General features: G+C 49.2%; 1 long non-coding RNA gene and 1 pseudogene across 1 annotated transcript; both read left to right on the forward strand.

Annotated features, from left to right (window-relative positions):
- Window positions 1-2,885: 2,885 nt before the first annotated feature.
- On the forward strand, window positions 2,886-5,455 carry LOC120669140 (annotated as a pseudogene).
- A 2-nt stretch (window positions 5,456-5,457) lies between these two features.
- On the forward strand, window positions 5,458-7,066 carry LOC120668682. Its single transcript, XR_005672532.1, has 3 exons — window positions 5,458-5,740; window positions 5,830-5,946; window positions 6,641-7,066. It is a non-coding gene; the product is annotated as an uncharacterized LOC120668682 (long non-coding RNA).
- The last annotated feature ends 221 nt before the right edge of the window (window positions 7,067-7,287 follow it).

Raw genomic sequence — 7,287 nt, forward strand, 5'->3', positions numbered from 1 at the left:
ACTCGGGTTTAACTAGCTAACTAGTGACCAAATTCTCTCGGTTACAAGTCGAATCACAAATCGACTCAAAACTCGATTTCAAATTCTGGAGCCAGAGGAACCCGGATACTACAGGTATGAATCCGGAAATTCCGGATTTACCCGGATACTCCGGATATTCTTCCGGATACTCCAGACCTGGAACTTTATATCTCATGTTTTGGTCTTTTTGCTGTTCTCAAATGTTATAAAACATTATTCACTCTCTCCCGTGCTCTCTCTCACTCTCTCCCGTGTTCTCTCCCTCTCTCTCATGCTCTCTTACCCCCCCCCCCACCAAACCCTAGAGACCCAAAACCCTCCCTCTACCCTTGATCCAAGGCCAAGGGAGCTTCAATTGGGTGGTGGATCATCTCTCCCGTGTGCTCCTTCCCTGGGCAGCTTGAGTTCAAGCTCTTGGTGCAAGGAAGAGTTCGCCCAAAGGTAAATAAGCTAGGGTTTGGCAAGTCACTTGTTCTAGGGGGTTTTAATCGATTTCCTACTGTTAGTCATCTTCTTATGAATCACTCTACTAGGGTCTAGGAGGGTTAAGATTTTTGTGGGTTGGTTTTGCTAGAAATTACGATTTCAGTTTTTGGGGTGAAAAATGCTGTTGGGTCCGGAGACTCCGGGCATAAGCCCGGATACTTCGGGTTTTTGACACGACGGGCGAAACTCCGGGTATAGCCCTGGAAACTCCGGATTTGGGAATCCGGATATTCCAGATTTAAATCCAGATATTCCGGTTTTGCAGAGTTATGAACGTCGAGTTGTGTGGTAAGTAGTATTTGTAATCGGTTAAGGTTTATTTCAAAGTTTCAAATTATATTGCATACATTCTCATATCATATGCATACGTATAGATGCCGCCACTGAAGGAGTCGTATACGAGGTGGTTGCGGAGCCACAGGAGCCGCAGGGGCAACCCCCGCAGCAGGAGGATCGTGGGGAGCAAGTCCAAGGCCCCTCTCACCCTAGCACTGAGCCGCAGACTCAAGGCAAGCCCCGGTGCACATCCTAATATTTTAAATTATGTCATCTATATATATGTCTCTAATATTTGTGCATTAGGTTTAGGAATTGGTTGAAACTTAGTTGCATGATTCCTAGTTTTTCCTGGGCCTCATACTAGTATGAATAGGTCGTTAGCACTGCTATGCTTAATAGGGCTCGATAGAAGTCGAGTGATAATTCTATCACTCGCGAGATATAGGATGTCCTTATATTACAGTATATGCTTTATTATATTCGAGATGGAAGGTAAGGGATGGGAGACCGGATGGGAGAAGGTATAGCCCCATATGTGTTGATTAAGGACCGTTCCGTTGTCGGCTGTGCTGATCGGGGATTGAATTGTACTAACCATATGCCGGGAGTAGGAGGTAGTCGAAACCGGCAAGCCGAGTACTGCCTTGCTTCGAAAGTACAGAACTTCATCACCACCCCTTAGGGCGAGTCGAGTAGTCGCGGAGAAATGGGATGCATATGTTTACTTTTGGTGGTCTCACGTTGAGCTCGACTGACTATATGTAGGTGGGGCGGTTCTGTAGTTCGAGGCGGGGAGGGGAAAGGTTGGTGCGTGGGGTCCGACGGGGCTTTCGCGTGCCGTGTTGGTTAGGATCACCTTGCAAGGTTAAATCGGATTGATTCGCCGTGTCTCGCGGTCATGAGGGCCCTGATCTCTTGGTCACATCGTAGCAAGGAAATTGGAATAAATTGAGATGAAATGTGGACTACTATTATCAAAATTAATGGTTTGCTCACCATGATTGTTGTAGATTTGCAAAACATTGGAGCTTAGTAAATGGATTACTCTATATTGAAGCTAAAACTTGGGAATAAGGACTCACTTGTAGTTGCGTTTTTCCGCAAAAACAACCACCGACCAAAAAGCTTTGCATGTCTTGTTATGTGGGCTAAGTATACCCAATGGTCGGGCAAGCCTTGCTGAGTATTAGTATACTCAGGGTTTGTTGCCACCATTATTTTCAGGACAGACAGAAGTTGACTTCTGCCCATGCTGTATCAAGTTCATCCGCCGGGATGCAGAGGGGTGGGAGGTGGTGGAGCGAGACTGAGACCCCTAGGTTAGGGAGTGGTCGGTTGCACACTTTAGGGCAGAGTGTGCAGCTCCTCAATTTTTGTGACTGACCAGTCATGGTTAATCAGGGCTTATGATGGCAAGTGTAGTTGTAGGATATAGTCTAGTAAAACTTCCGGGCATCGGATGTAAAGTTTGTAAATTATGCAAATCTTGTAAATTATTCGTATATGTGAACTCGGGTTGTAAAACCTAATGTTTTGTACTCATATGGTGTTTATATTTTTTAAGTATTATGTTGTGCTTGTACCATCTGCGCTCTCCTTCGCGTGGGACTTCCGGTGTTGTTTTGATCGGGACGTGGGTTGCGAAAGGATCGCCAAATTAAGCCGTTAAGCTAATGCGCCCGATATGTTCAAATGACGGCCATTACGCTTAATTAGAGTTTTAATTTGGCGGTTCCGTCACAGCGTGCGTCTTGTTCACGTCGTGGCGAGTGCAGCCGCTGGCTGCGTGGCATGGCCTGGCGTGTGGGATGGCACATGTTTCCAGGGTCGTGGCGCGCATGGCGTGCATGCCGGAGGGCGTGAGGCTAGCTCCGCCGCTCCTTCTTTCTCGTTTCCTTTTACAGTTTGTAGTATGTGTATAAATAGGAAATATATATGCAGAAAAAGCTGTCACGGTTGTGCACGGCACCAAAAAATCCACTTGTGTTCTTCTCTGTTCTTGAGAGTTTGAGAGATAGAGAGTTCGCCGGAGTAACCATTCCGGCCGCCGATGAGAAGTCCAGCTGACAACTGGCATCAGAGCCGTACGAGCCGGGAAGATGGATTGCCTCTCGGCGCCGCCTGGAGGTCGCCGCCGGGAGCGCCGTGTCTCGCCGTCGCCAGCGCCACGCAGAGGGCGCCGCGAGGTCGTCGTCCACCGCAACGTCACGAAGAACTCGGCCGCCGGTGAGAAGTCCGGCTGACAGCGTTCACGCCCCCGCCCTTCATCACCTCCTTCACCGAGCTCCTCTCCGGCTCCGGGGACATGCTCGGCGCCGATCATGAGCGGTCGTCGAGGGGCCTGTTCCACCGCGGGGCCAGGGGCGGCGTGCCCAAGTTCAAGTCCGACCAGCAGCCCAGCCTGCCCATCTCGCCGCCGCCCATGTCGCCGTCCTCATACTTCGCCATCCCGGCCGGGCTCAGCCCCGCCGAGCTGCTCCGCTCGCCCGTCCTGCTCAACTCCTTGTCTAACATTGAAACGAACATGACACCATTTATGTCATTTCGAGTGATTTTGGTGATCGAATGACAACACAACACTTGGACTAATATGATTGTTAAGATGATCATTCTCAGGCTTTTAGGTTCAAGTGATGACAAAGAGAAAGAGAAGATAGGCGTAGCAAGGCCCGGTGCCTAAGCATCGGTGCATCCGATGCTTGTCGGAAGAACCGACGCTATGATGTTTGGTGTAGGATGAAGTCGAAGCCAAGTCAGCCTATAGGCACCGGTTGAACCGACGGTCCAATAAAGGGCATCGGTGCATTGGGCGTACTATGTACCAGAGACGATGTCAAGTGCCCAGGAGAAGTTTCTTCAGCACCGGTTTAACCGACGGTGCATCGGAGTATTGCATCGGTGTAATGACGTCAGCGCCCAGGAGAAGATCTTTGAGCACCGGATGAACCAGTGATGCATCGGTACATAGCATCGGTTCAACTGGTGATCACCGCATCAGCTGTCAGAAGTTCAACAGCTACTTCGGGTTATGAGTGACCGGAAGAACCAATGCTACCTCAGCCAAAGGCATCGGTTCATCCGATGATACGCAGATTTTCTGCTGACCGTTGGAGAAACGATTACAAGACTTGGTGGCCTATATATACGCCTCACCCCGGCCATTTGAAGATTGCTGGAGTTGCTGGACATCCCACACACACCCAAGAACATCTCCAAGCCATACAAAAGCATCAAGATCATATACTTAGCCCTTAGCACACTTTGAGAGTGTTGTGTAAAGGATTAGCTCTTAGTGAGTGAGATTGCAAGGCCTTGAGCCTTTGTGCTGTGGTTCTCTAGTAAACCAAAACAAGAGCTTGGTGCGCCGGCATCTTGGAGCGTGAAGCTCGCCGGCAACGTCATCGACCCTCCGACTTGGTGTGGAGCGGCGACGACATCTTTGTGCGGGGGACGTGGAGACCCCCATCCTTTGTGGAGAAGCTCCTTAGTGGAACTCGGGGCCAAGATGACCGTGATTGTGTTCACGGAAGAGACTTGGTGGCCGAGTAGCAATACTTTTAGTGAGTGCTACAACAACGTGGATGTAGGTGTGCCTTTGTGGCTAACCGAACCACGGGATAAACACCCGCGTCAAGAGTTTGCTATCTCCTATCCCGCTTTTAACCTTCCGCATTTCATACTAGCAATTTGTGTGCCTTTACTTTCATAGAATAATTTCTTGGTAGGAAAGTCTATAGGTTGCTAAACTCTTTTGGGATAGGGTTTTCACACTAGAACAACCTAGTTGCACATCTAGATAACCTGTTTTAGTTTAAATTTTATGCAAACTAGTTGGAGCCATAGGTCTAAGTTTTTATTAGTGATTAATTCACCCCTTCCCTTTTTAGGCTAAAGCAGCCGATTACTTTCAAACATCCTTGCGTCCCCGATCACCGGCACCATATCCCGGCGCAGAGTTTCGACTGGAAGCAGGCCACCGAGCTGATCGCCTCGCAGCTGCAGGAGGAGACCCGGGCGGCGGCTTCAATGACTTCTCCTTCCACACGGCCAGCTCCAACGCCATGGCCACGCACAGTTTCCTTCCCAGCATTCAAGGTAGGAAATTGCAAGCGCACACAGATCGAGAATCGATTCTTTCATAATTTCTACCAGGAGCTAAGCTGGCCAATCAGCAGTAGCTCACAGTCTCGTGTATGTCCGTCTGCTCGTGCAAGAGGAGCAGCAAGTGGAAACCGTGAACAAGCAGAGCGTCGCCGCCGCGAACAACAACAACAAGACCAGCAGCGGCCAAGCTCGAGGACGGTTACAACTGGCGCAAGTACGGCCAGAAGCAGGTGGAGGGGAGAGAGAACCCGCGCAGCTACTACACGTGCACCTACCACAGCTGCTCCATGAAGAAGAAGGTGGAGCGGTCCCTGGCCGACGGCCGCACCACGCAGATCGTGTACAAGGGCGCGCACAACCACCCGAAGCCGCTCTCAACGCGCCGCAGCTCCTCCGGCGGCGTCGCGGCGGCGGAGGACCAGCAGGCCGCCAGCGGCCTCTCCCAAGCAGCAGGCTGCGGGCCGGAGCACTCCGGCACGCCGCCCGAGAACTTGTCGGCGACGGCGAGGACGAGAACGGGTCGCAGCGGAGCGACGGCGGCGAGCCCGACGCCAAGCGCTGGTAATTGGTTGTGCCTTGATTAGCGTCAATTCACATCTAGCTAGGTGTATTCTACACCAGTATGTGCTTATTACTTACCCGATCTCGGCATTACAATTGCGCAGCGATAATGGAATTGTAATGCATTACTCTAACCGTTGCACAGCAATTGCTTGGCGTATTCTCACCCACAGCCGGATGCACATAGCAGAATCGTGTATTACAATTGCAGGTGGCTGTCAAGTGCAGGCCATTGACCGAGGACGAGCAGCGGCGCTCGCGGCATATCATTCAGGTCATTGATGATAAGGTACAGGCTGATGCGGTTTTGTTGATGCGCGGGTAGTTTCGCTATTGGTGGTGGCAATGTGATGGTTTACATGCGTTTCTTTCTCCCAGACTGTGGTTGTGCTGGACCCCGATCTGTCAAAGGATTACCTGGACCTCATACAGAACCGGACGAAGGAGAGGAGATGCACATTTGATCAAGTGTACCCACCCGGATGCTCCAATTCGGTATGTAAGAGTGCGGTTTGCTCTGCTCTCATCTGTAATTGCTTGGCCTGTTTTTGACATATGGGCTCAGATGCTTATTATGGGATGTTTTTGGAATCTGTACCTCAGCTTGGATTCTTCCCAAACTGCTCATTTCTTGTTTGCCAGGAAATGATGCTCTGAAAGACTAAACCGCCAGCTACTTATCTTGATTATGAATTTGCTAGAATTAGGAGCGTCTCGTGCTTTGGACAGTTGAAAGCAGTACTGCTGGCATCTAGAAAAGACCATTGCACAGCTTTTGTTCAGTTCAGTCTATAGCCAACCCGTGATGTACACTAACGGTTAGGTCTGCACCTAATTCAGACGTGGTCCAGGGAACAAAGCAGTAGATTTGTTGTATTGATCACCAAGACTATAGAACGTTATCAAAAGCCTAAGCTGGAATAATGTGTTAAAGTATGGCCCCAACAAATCAGATGCCTTTATATTATGTTCATCTTCTAATTTACAAATTAATTACATTATTGTTAGTTGTTGTGACGACAACTGAGGCAGTTTTTTTTATACTCTAAGCTGGTTAGGCACACATGGTTGACCCCCTTATTCCAGGCACGTACTCCTTGCTGAGCCGTTAGCCACACATGGCTGACCCCTCTTCTCTGCATTTTTTTAAGCTCACAAATGTTTCCAAATGCCATTGCCCTGCCTGCAGGTCCAGCTCCAACACTCATGGTGGCGGCCGCCTACACCACATGCCGACGAGCACGGTGCAACAGCCACGACTGCGCCTTTTGGATCCTTTTCCGTATGTGCGGCAGGCGTTCGAGGCCGCAGTATGCACTCGCCGTTAGGATATTACAGACCGCTGCAGTCCTCCATGAACTATTACGTGCTAAATAACTGCTTCAAGACATTGTTCCACTCTACCTGTGTACACTACACCAATCCGGATTTACATTGGGGGCTTCAACTTTTCTTGGCGGGTGCAATTCAGCCGCCAAGGAATATAACATTTCCTTGGCGGTAACATTGAACAACCAAAAAATATATTTTCTTGGCTATTTTTGTGAGCCGCCAAGAAAAATATGTATTTCCTTGGCTGTTTGGCCGAGTCGCCAAGAAAATGGTGTCTTTCCTTGGCTGTTTTGGTTGGCCGCCAAGAAAACTGTGTGTTTTCTTGGCTGCTTTGCTGAGCCACCAAGAAAATGGTGAAGAACACATGTATATTTCATATTTGTCTTTTTAATTCGAAATTAAAATTTATAATTGGTATATCTTTCTCATATGAACTCCAAATTTAATTATTCTTTTTTCTAAAGTTTTCTAAAATCATGATCTTTCATTTAAGGCTGCCTGTTT

Source organism: Panicum virgatum, chromosome 4N (assembly GCF_016808335.1).
Source record: "Panicum virgatum strain AP13 chromosome 4N, P.virgatum_v5, whole genome shotgun sequence".
Lineage (NCBI taxonomy): Eukaryota > Viridiplantae > Streptophyta > Magnoliopsida > Poales > Poaceae > Panicum > Panicum virgatum.